The sequence below is a fragment of the Pan troglodytes genome, chromosome 12, assembly GCF_028858775.2.
Source record: "Pan troglodytes isolate AG18354 chromosome 12, NHGRI_mPanTro3-v2.0_pri, whole genome shotgun sequence".
NCBI lineage: Eukaryota > Metazoa > Chordata > Mammalia > Primates > Hominidae > Pan > Pan troglodytes.
In genome coordinates, this window is record NC_072410.2 from 111,139,457 (window position 1) to 111,151,444 (window position 11,988).

Sequence of the window (11,988 nt, forward strand, 5' to 3'; positions counted from 1 at the left end):
GCCACCCAGCCTATGATATGTGTTCTAGCAGCCTGACCTAAGACAGCATTCTAAAGAGACCTGAAAAGATGCTCGCATCCCAAAGGGCATCAAATTGGTTTCAAATCCACAGAATCAACCTAGACTGAAGGCATCCCAATGCTCAATTCTTCCCCAGGCTGCCCCAACACAGAGCTCACCAACCAGCCATAGAAACTGGAACCCCAAAGCTAAGGTGTCAGTCAGCTGAGTGATCAGTGTCTGGCCTCAGTGAGGGAAGCTGACTTCCAAATAAAATCAGGTTTCTGCAAAGAAGACACTGTGCAACCTGTGACAGTACTAGGACACCTGAGCCAGCCCCCCAGAGTCATAGCTCAGCCACTAAATGCCTCAGCAGATAGACCTTTGAACCCTGTTAAGATAAAATCTACAGTGCTAAGTGATATAACCATTTATCAGCTCTAAAGAATGAATTAGGAAAGCAGAAAAAGACTGAATTTGCTAACAAATCATATCATTTCATGGGAAGAATGTAAATGCTGTTTGCCTATAGCCATTCACTTTGGCACGTGCCTGTTGCCTAGAGCCTAACACAACCCCTTTCATCGTTGACCTAGAACCTGGGGTTGGTGAGGAGAGTAACTATACTCTTGAGGACTTCATTCGTCTCACATTTCCCCTATTCGACAATGTCCAGTGTATGCCAGACCCACAGAAAGGTCTCAGAAGACTTGTTGAAGGACTAATGGGTTGATTGGCTAAGCTAAGCTATCACAGGAAAGGGACAAGACACTTAGGAGAGTTATTGTCAATCTCCTAGATTCAAATACATGTTCCTGTGTACTTAGGAAAGCAAAATTGAATTTTCCTTTAACCTAAAGCATAACATTAATATAATACTTAACAAAACCACATACACCTAAAAGGAGCATCAAAGATGTAAGAGGAACATTATCCCCCTCCAAGGGTACCATGGGAACACTTTTTTTTTTTTTTTTTTTTGAGACAGAGTCTTACTCTGTCGGCCGGGCTGGAGTGCAGTGGCACAATCTCAGATCACTGCAATCTCTGCCTCCCAGGCTCAAGCAATTCTCCTGCCTCAGCCTCCCAAGTAGCTGGGATTACAGGCGTGTGACACCATGCCCGGCTAATTTTTGTATTTTTAGTAGAGACGGGGTTTCACCATGTTGGCCAGGTTGGTCTCGAACTCCTGACCTCAGGTAATCTGCCCGCCTCAGCCTCCCAAAGTGCTGGGATTACAGGCATGAGCCACCGCGCCCAGCCAGGAACACTTTCTGAATAACCTGGTCTCTGCATCCCTTGTTCCTTCTGTCTCGTCAAAGGAGCTGTGCAGCTGTAGCGTAACTGTTCCTTTCTAACGCAAGGGTAAATGCAAATCAAAAAAATGTTTTGCATTCTCTCTCATGCAATAAGGGAAAGAAACTGCCTTCCTCCCCCTTCTCTAAGAGCATTTACTATAGGACACGTGTCATTGTAAATTCTTTCTCTGTCCCTTTGAGATGTTGTAAATCTTTTGAAAAGCTAAATAAGCCTGTGGCCACCTGTAAAACTCAGGAGTGTTTCCTAAGAGACCTGGAGGCCGCCTCTTTGAAATGTAAACATTAGGGAAGACAGCACCCCATCTCCTAACTTCCATGAGAAGGTAAAAGAGAGCCTATCTGGCAGGAGACTTGCTCCAAGATGCAAAACTATCTCCTGTCTAGATGGACTTTTTTTCCCTCTTGGGTCTTGGGTAAAAGCAATTAGCTAATGCAGATTACCAGGTGAATTCAAGATGAACTGAGAAGGATAAAGGGTGCCGTCAAGTGCTCTTACTTGAGGAGTAGTTATGGTTTATCTTCAGAACATGTAAGCAATGGGTTGTATTTGCTTGGCTATAAAAAAGGGTGAGTTTCTCTCTGTCACGTTATTATTACTATCATCCATCCCTCATCCTATGTGTTCTCAAAGGGCGTGAGTGAGGACAGAAGAAAAGTTGGTCATTGGTTAGAGTCCCTCATGCTCATTATTATTACTATCATCCATCCCTCATCCTATGTGTTCTCAAAGGGTGTGAGTGAGGACAGAAGAAAAGTTGGTCATTGGTTAGAGTCCCTCATGCTCTAACAGTAGCTTCGAAATGTCACACTGCAATGTGAATGAAGGTCTCTAATTTAATACGAACTGGTCTGTTTTGATTCATGGCCAAATGCACAATACTCTTTCCTGTGTAGAATCATCAAGTGTGGTACGGGAGAAAGAACATAGGATTTGACATCAGAAAGGTTGGCTTTGTGTCCCAGCCCTGTCCCTTACTAGCTGTGTGACTTTGTCAAGACATTTAATCGCATTGAATTTCAGTTTGATTGTGTCAAGGAGATCTCTTGGATTCCTTTCATTGTTGCTTTTCGTACAATGGAACTTGGGTGCTCACAATGTGCTGCTCTGCGGAGAGTGCCAAAAGGCTGTGGGCCTCCGGTCCTTGGAAAGAAAGCACAGTAGCTGGGTGCGGTGGCTCACGCCTGTAATCCCAGCACTTTGGGAGGCCGAGGCGGGAAGATTGCTTGAGGCCAGGAGTTCAAGACCAACCTGGGCAACATGGCAAAACCCTGTCTCTACTAAAAATACAAAAATTATCCAGGCGTCGTTGTGCACACCTGTAATCCCAGCTATTTGAGAGGCTAAGGCAGGAGAATTGCTTGAACCCAGGAGGTGGAGGTTGCAGTGAGCTGAGATCACGCCACTGCACTCCAGCCTGGGCAAAACCAAGACTTTGTCAAAAAAAAAAAAAAAAAAAAGAGAGAGAGAAAGAAAACACAGTATAGAGTCATGCAACTGGACAATTATTATGTGTGTATAGGACAATACTAATGCATGATTGTGTAGGCCAACTAGTGTTAGGGGTGTGTGTGTGTCTTTGTGTCCATACACTTTCATATTGCCACACTAAAACCAGATTCATCTGCCCAGGCTCCAATGTATATGAGGTGTTAAAACATTCCTGGGAACATAGCAAGATAGAAAATCTATTTCCCATAATCCTGCTTGGAAATAACACCCTATCTAGTTTCAAAAGGAATACTTGGATCAGCTGCAGGGGGAAGGGAGTAGAAACCATAGGACACATATTCAAATTAGATCAAGTGGTTGCTAAACCGACAGGTCATGGGGTGCATTTTTCTGAGTGGAGAATAAACATTTCTGGGGAGTGGGAATGGAATTGTTAAGGTAGAAGAGCCAGGTATTGACCCCAGCAATTCCCCCCATCCAGTCTTTTCCCCCATGACTTTCCTTCCAAATATATGTGGAAATATTGGTCCAAGGGACCTGACAAGTTTTGGTTTGGCCCCCATACAAACACACACACACACACACACACAGAAAGAGAGAGAAAGAAATGGACACTTGTAATTCTGGTTATTGTTTTTGGAACAGTCCATCAGGAAATTCAAGTTCTACACAAGAACAACGACCAGCTCTTTTGTTCTTTTTAAACTAGGGAGTATCTATTTAGGTATCGGTAATAAGGCATATTTCACCACAGTGTAATGTGGCACAAGACACATGCATCTTGGACACCAACCAGCAGGATTTTATTATGACATTGCCATTTATCAGGTGGTCCTTTGGCCTGACAGCAATTTACAAAAGGAGCTTACCTTTATTAATTGAATACTGCTTTGGAATAGGTATTTCCAAACCCTTTGCAGACATTATCTAACCATTTTGATCCTACAGCAACTTCATTAGGTAAGTACTATTATTATTTCTACAACCTGATGAGGAAACACATGTCACACAGAAAACAAAGACAGCTGGGAATAAAGCCCAGGTCTGTCTGTCAGTCCCTGACTTCAAGGATGTTATAATCTAGAGTAGATAGCTCTGAACCGGAAGTCCAAAGGGTCCACAGATACAAAGCAGAAGCATGAACTTGGATGTGGGAAAATTACATCTTAATTTCACTAACTTCTAACTGAAATGCAGTATTTCTTTCCGTTATAAATATAGATAACAAATGGCAATAGTATTAATGATACACACGACCACCACCTCCAACAACAACAAAATAACAGATATGTTCACACCACATCAAAGTTGTTGCACATATTGCAAGATATTACATAAACTCATCATTACTTAAAAATTGTGCTTGTCAATTGCAACAAAAGCCAGAATTGACAAATGGAATCTAATTAAACTAAAGAGCTTCTGCACAGCAAAAGAAACTACCATCAGAGTGAACAGGCAACCTACAGAATGGGAGAAAATTTTTGCAATCTACCCATCTGACAAAGGTCTAATATCCAAAATCTATAAGGAACTTAAATTTACAAGCAAGAAAAAAACCATACAACCCCATCAAAAACTGGGCAAAGGATATGAATAAACACTTCTCAAAAGACATGTATGCAGCCAACAAACATATGAAAAAAAAACTCATCATCACTGGTCACTACAGAAATGCAAATCAAAACCACAATGAGATACCATCTCAGGCCAGTTGGAAAGGCAATTATTAAAAAGTCAGGAAACAATAGATGCTGGCGAGGCTGTGGAGAAATAGGAATGCTTTTACACTGTTGGTGGTAAACTAGTTCAACCATTGTGAAAGAGAGTGTAGTGATTCCCCAAGGATCTACAACCAGAAATACCATTTGACCCAGCAATCTCATTCCTGGGTATATACCCAAAGGATTATAAATCATTCTACTATAAAGACACATGCACATGTATGTTTATTGCAGCACTATTTACAATAGCAAAGACTTGGAACCAACTCAAATGCCCATCAATGATAGACTGGATAAAGAAAAAGTGGCACATATACACCATGGAATACTATGCAGCCATAAAAAAGAATGAGCTCATGTCCTTTGCAGGGACATCGATGAAGCTGGAAGCCATCATTCTCAGCAAACTAACACAGGAACAGAAAACAAAACACTGCATGTTCTCACTCATAAGTGGGAGTTGAACAAGGAGAACACATGGACACAGGGAGGGGAACAACACACACCAGGGCCAGTCAGGGGGTGGGGGACAAGGGGAGGGAGAGCATTAGGACAAACACTTAACGCATGCAGGGCTTAAAACCTAGATAACGGGTTGATAGGTACAGCAAACCACCACAGCCCATGTATACCTATGTAAAAAACCTGCACATTCTGCACATGTATCCCGGAACTTAAAATAATTTTTTTTAATTGTGTTTGTTACTAAACCTACTGCAGGAGCAAAAACACTGAGGAAGTCAGCCCTCTGAAAACCAAGGGCAGGGTGCCTGCCTACCGCTGAGTCTTAATCAGCACAGCAGAGAATTTCTGCCCCTCCCCACCCCACATCATCAAGCTGACTAGAACAAGAGCAGCAGAACAGGAGAGTGACATGCAGAAAGACACTCTCCAAGGTGTGGTGCAGAGGGTAGGTCCAAAGCTGATGTCAAGCAGGTATTCCTCTGAGAAACCAAACTGCACCCTAAAATATGAGGTACTTCCGCAGGAAGTGACGGCTGTGCTGCACGGAGGGCAGCAATAGCAACAATGAACTTCAAACCTAGCCCAACTTCTACCTAGAGTAACTCAAGCCCCCAACAGCAAAAGCCTACCCGTAGAAAAAGCAGAAACAGCACCATTTCCAGAGGGAAGAAAAAATGATGTTCATTTCCACAGTTCTACACAAGATGTCCAGCTTTCAAAAGAAAATTATAAAGTGAAGAAAAAGGCAAAAAGAACACACTTCCAAGAGACAGCAATACTAACTAGTCTCAGCTATGACACAGATGCTGGAACTATCAGACATGGACTTTTTAAAAGAAAATTATGCTTAATACGTTGATGTCTCTAATTGCATAAGGTATACAATGTAACAGATGAGATGAGGTGTGCAGTAGATGGGGTCAGATGAAAACCTTCACAGGAGGCATGGAGAGAACTGGAAGCACCAAGTCAAAATGTCAGAAGCAAAACTGTCCTAACAAAGGTGAGCAACGGCCTCAGCGGGCTCCTCAGGAAACTCAGTGCAGGGATGAAAGAATCACTGAAGCTGGAGGTAGGTAACAGAAATTACCCAAACTGAAACACAGAGGAAAACAGAGTGAGAACAAAAAAAGGAACCAAACAGGAATGGGGCATCTAAGAGCTGTGGGTCGATGTCAACATACGTGAAATGGAATCTAAGGAGAAGAAGAGAAAGAGAGAATGAGTAGGGTGGAATAAATAATAATTAATACCCTTATTAAATAGCCTAAAATAATAGCCTAAATAAATTAAAAATAAATAATAGACTAGAATTTTCTAAAATTAATTACAGACACCAAACTATAGGTCCAAGAAGCCCAGAGAATACCAAACAACCAAGTAAGTTAAATATCAGCACACAATCACACATGCACACACACAGAGGCATTTTCTATTTGAAATTAAAATAAAATTAAAATGAATTTAAATGAACACAAAATTTTATATTTGAAATTAAAATAATAAAGGCAAAGAGAACATCTTGAAGGCAGCCAGAGAAAAGGCAAATTATATAGAGGAACAAGGTTAGAATTACAACAGACTTCTCATCAGAAACCACATAAGGGAGCCAGACTGCAAATGTTGTAGACTTTGCAGGTCACATGGTCTCTGTTGCACCTACTCTACTCTGCCATTAATTATAATGCAAAAGCAGCTGTGGACAAGATATAACCAAATGGGCATAACTTTGCTCCAGTAAGACTTGATATACAACACAAGTGCCAGAACAGATATGGCCCATGTGTCATTGTTTACCAATCCCAGGTCTAAAGCAAAAACAGTAGCAATGCTCTGTATGTTAACTGCATATGTGAAAGTAAAAGCAGACAGGATTGAAGGAAAGACTTGGGAATATATGAATGTAAGGTCTTCCCCCTTTACATAAAGTGTTATAAGTATTATTTTAAGGTAAATTATACTTTTTTCCACTTCTTTAAAATTTTACTTTAAGTTCTGGGATACATGTGCAGAACGTGCAGGTTTGTTACATAGGTATACATGTGCCATGGTGGTTTGCTGCACCTATCAACCCATCATCTAGGTTTTAAGCCCCACATGCATTAAGTATTTGTCCTAATGCTCTCCCTGCTCTTGCCCCCCTTCCCCGACAGGCCCTGGTGTATGATGTTCCCCTCCCTGTGTTCATGTGTTATTGTTCGATCTGGACATAGGCATAGGCAAAGACTTCATGACTAAAACACCAAAAGCAATTGCAACAAAAGCCAAAATTGACAAATGGGATCTAATCAAACTAAAGAGCTTCTGCACAGCAAAAGAAACTGGCATCAGAGTGAACGGGCAACCTACAGAATGGGAGAAAATTTTTGCAAGCTACCCATCTCACGAAGGTCTAATATCCAGAATCTACAAGGAACTTATACATATTTTAAGATAAATTATAATTAAAGATATGAATTAGAGGTATTTGAGCAATCACTAAAAAGTATTTAAGAGATATATAGAATAAATCAACAGGGAGATAAAATAGAATCATAAAAGTATTTAGTTAACCCAAGTGAAGGGAAAAAAAGAGAAAAAAAAACAAAGAACAGATAGCACAAATATAAAACAGCTAGGCCAGGCGCAATGGCTCATACCTGTGATCCCAGCACTTTGGGAGGCAGATGGCTTGAGCTCAGGAGTTCAAGACCAGCCTGGGCAACATGGTGAAACCCCATCTCTACCAAAAATACAAAAACTTAGCCGGGTGGGGTGGCATGCATCTGTGGTCCCAGCTACTTGGGAGGCTGAGGTAGGAGGCTTGCTTGGAACCTGGGGAGGGGGAGGTTACACTGGGTCAAGATCATGCCAGTGCATTCTAGCCTGGATGACAGAATGAGACTCTGTCTAAAAATTTTTTTTAATAAAACAAGTAGTAAGATAGAGGATTTAAATCCAGCTATGTCAAAAATCACAATGAATATACCAGTTAAAAGACAGAGATTGTCAGATTGGATAAAAAAGCAAGACCCAGCTGTATAATGTCTACAGGAAACCTACCTTAAATATTAGCACGGAACTGTGATGTGGATACATGACTCTATGCATTGGTCCAAACTCACAGAACCCTACACTACAAAGAATATTACTGTTATATAAATGTTAAAAACCAAATGGGATGTGGTAGTAAAGATGGCATGCAGACTGACAAGTGAATCTCTCGGTATCACACATGAATCTCATAACTACACAAAGGAGAGCAGAGTAGAAAGGAGCTGGCCTAAGTGACTCTGGCAAAAAGTGTTTCAACTGGGTGCCATAAGGCGGAAGACAAAAAAACTGTACAGCAAACCCACAAAATCCCTGGATACAAAAAGTCGGCCCTCCGCATCCGCAGATTCTGCATCTCACGAATGCTGTATTTGTCGACCTGCAGTTGGTTGAATCTATGGATGTAGAACTGGTGGATATGGAGGGCTAACTGTACTTTATTTGGGTACTAGGATTGAAAAAATAAGCAAATCAATTTCAGATAATAGAAGCAGAGTTTCTCACTGTTGGAGAAAGAAGTTGCAAATAAGGAAAGTGGGAAAGTGAATGTACCTTGTGGTCTGAATTGGAGTCAGATATAAACTCGTGGACTTTAAAATATAGAAAGATAATAGATAAGACGGATGTATGGATAAAGTAGAGGTGCATGTGTGTATTCATGGTTCCTATAATAAATATATTTTCTCTTTTCCACTGAGAGGGACTAGAAACAGTGACACCCCACTAGCAGTGAGCACACAAGCACCCCACGTCTTGGTTTTCCAATAAAAAGGATCACTGGAGAACTGACTGATTCCAGGGCCAGAGTAGACAAAACGCCACATGAGCCTGGAGGATCTTATGGTAAGGAGGTGCCAAAAAGGAAAGAAAAGAAACAAGCGAGCAGAGATGTTGAAAGAACACAGGAGATTAGATTAGAACCGAAATAAATTTTAAGATATATAAATCCATACTGATGTAAATAATAACTGAATAAAACAATGAATGGTGAAGAAGCTACTTTTCCTTAAAGAAGAATTCCAGTTAGTACATGTAGAAAGAAAGAGGGAAACAGAAAATCACCATTAGAATGCCCCATTAATCACTACTGCAGCAGGATCCACTAAGGGAAGCTAAGGCGAATGGACGAAGGTAAAGAAAAGAGGGGATATTAACATAGTCTCAAACATTTCTAGCGATTAAAAGGGAAATCACAGTGGAAAACCTGGGAGACACCCCTTTAATCAAGTGTTCAGGGTTGACAACTCCAGCATGGCATGTCTGCACCATGTGCCCAACAGGCACTGAAAAGGGCACGTGCCTTTGTGGCCTTCATCCCAATAATGCATAATCGTGAAAACATTATACAAACCTGAATTGGGGGACCCTCTAACAAGATGACTGACAAGCACGATTCAAAAGTGTCAAGATCATGAAAGACTAGGAGAGAACAGGGAAATGTCACAGCTTGGAGGAGACTGCAGAGGCATGACAACTCGCTACATTGAGGATCGTAGATCAGATCTTGGACCAGAAAACCTACGCTAGTAGAAAAACTGGCAACATTTGAATCAATTCTATGGCTTATTTTAAAAAAATAATAACTGGCTCAACATTGCCACATATGCCTACTATCACATGATTGCTAAAGTCCCAGAGGCTCGAGGAGTTTGGGAGGGGGAGGAGGGCTGAGAGGGTGCTGGGGTGGGAAGAGAGGCTGAGGCTGCTCTTAAACAGATGGGATCTGATCCAGACCTGGAGGAGCTTTGGACGACAACCAGGACAGATGAGCAGAGAAGAGATGGGGGGCCGGGGAGAGCGTGGCTGGGAGTAACAGTGGAGCAACACGTTTAGCAAACCTTAGGTAATGGGAAAGTTCAAAACGTGTTTAGGATTCACTTGCAGGTTATCACACAGCCCTATGGGTTTGTTGAGGTGTTAATATGGGAAGACAGACGGAGACCGATTCGTCATGGCCTCAGATGGCAGCCTAAGGAGTTAGCGTTTTGTCCTGAAGGTCCGGGAGAGCCATTAAAAGCTTTTAAGCAGGAAGTAAAACATTATGAAACCTCTGTTTTATTAAATGAATCTGGCTATGGCGGACATTTCATATGCCGGGCAGCAGCTGAGGTAGAAAGGGCTTCTATGATGGTCCAGATGCTTGGCGATCAGGTCAAGCTATGACCGTGAATTGATTGCCATGGAGAACTGATGAAGGGACAGTGCATTTCCATCATCTTGAGTCTATGAGAATGGATCACTCCAGCAATAACGCCGCCAGTCACCACACAGGCTCAAGGTGGGGCCACAGTAGCCTCTCTGCCCTGCGTTAACTCCTGATCCCGCCCTTTGAGATGAGAGTCCTTGTAGCTTTATCTCTTAAATGTCCTTCTTGGATTTAGGAAAGCTGAATCTTCATTTGTTTCCACATTCATCCATAAAAGAAGGGCCAGAAATCCAGGGAGAAAAAAGTGATTCCGGGATTGTGCCCACGTGTTTCCCTGCCAGGAGCCTCAGAGTGTCAGACCACACTGGCTGGCTGTTTCGAAAAGTCTCTGACAGCCACCTTTTCCCAACTCAGAAACAAAACAGAACAAACAAAAAAATCCATGACTTTAAAATCCCAATGGAATTGCGCTTCCTATAAATGTGTGTTTGCTGATTGTTTTTACATGATTAATGGTTCCCAGGGTTACATAAAATTCTAGGGACCCCTCTTTCCCATGGAGAGGGAAAGAGGATCAAGTCAGGAAAGGGTGAGGGGGCCCAGAGACAGATGTCGCCTACTTCCAACCGTGCTGTGGGCTCTCTCTGAGTCCTGGTTTGGGAATTGAAGTTCCGGTACCTATTGTTCTCATCCCTCTAAAAGGAATTAGGCTCTGAGGATTCCTGTCAGGATCCAACTTGGGGAGTTCCCTGTCCCTGAAAATACTCTCAACATCACAGGCTGGCCCATGCATCTAATGGCAATTCCTTAGCATTCCACGTTTGTTTGTTTGTTTGTTTTTGTTTTTGTTTTTGAGATGGAGTCTCGCTCTGTCCCCCAGGCTGGAGTGCAGTGGCACAATCTCAGCTCAATGCAGGCTCTGCCTCCTGGGTTCACGCCATTCTCCTGCCTCAGCCTCCCAAGTAGCTGGGACTACAGGCGCCCGCCAACACGCCCAGCTAATTTTTTGTATTTTTAGTAGAGATGGGATTTCACTGTTTTAGCCAAGATGGTCTCGATCTCCTGACCTTGTGATCCGCCCGTCTTGGCCTCCCTAAGTGCTGGGATTACAGGAGTGAGCCACCGCGCCCGGCCACGCATTCCCCATGTTAATAAAATATTGGGGGAAAAAATTATTGTCTACATTAGAATTTTATAAATGTGAACCATAGTTTATCATTCTTACAAGAATTCCTTGAGAAAGCATCCAGTTACACTGAAAAGCTGGCAAGACCTGTCTAAAAGCCCAGAGCGAACCAGCAAACAGAATCAAAACTCCCTGTCTTGTTGCACAGCTCCAGTCTCCCCAAATTCCAGTCACTGCCCCCTTCAGCAAGCCAGGGCCTGAGAAGCCCGATGGGGGACACATTGACCTGTGTCACCGGGAAGCTCTGGAAGCATCGTGATTCCCCACCCTCCCTGCCTGCCCTTTACCTTAGCTTTCAGAGGAAAGTCTCATCTCCCCATCAGAAGGCACATTGTCAGGACCTGGCTCAGCTTCCATTAACTTCAGATAAAGGCCCCTGCTCATGGGAACCTGGGTCTCCTGGTGGATTCTCCTTTTTCTTCTGATTTTCTAGTTCTCAGCAGGCTGGGCCACTGCTGGGTGGCTGCTGTTAGGACAGGCATGGCTGGCCCTGGTCTTGCCCTTCATCTCTCTTCCCTCCTGTTCCTTCCCTCAGGCTGCCTCCTCGCCTCCCATCCTCTCTCCCTCTCCAGCTTGCTTTCATCCATGCCCTGCGCATGGGCTCTCCTGGGAAAGGCCATTGTTGGGCGGCAGGATTCTGATGCCCCCCACGGGGACTATGACAT

The 11,988-nt window shown here is 42.9% G+C and overlaps 1 protein-coding gene across 22 annotated transcripts in view; it reads right to left on the bottom strand.

Annotated features, from left to right (window-relative positions):
- The window catches only part of LPIN1 (lipin 1), a 150,762-nt gene that overhangs the window by 92,093 nt on the left and 46,681 nt on the right, over window positions 1-11,988 (bottom strand). For 6 of the 22 annotated variants that reach the window (XM_054678270.2, XM_009442018.5, XM_054678269.2 and 3 more), the window contains exon 1: window positions 11,611-11,969. The exons of 11 other annotated variants lie outside the window; for them this stretch is intronic. The gene's annotated coding sequence lies outside the window, so the exon portion shown is untranslated. Of the gene's footprint in view, window positions 1-11,610; window positions 11,970-11,988 lie in introns of those variants that run through there. 5 more of the 22 variants (XM_063789303.1, XM_063789294.1, XM_063789300.1 and 2 more) reach the window with 2 other exon arrangements.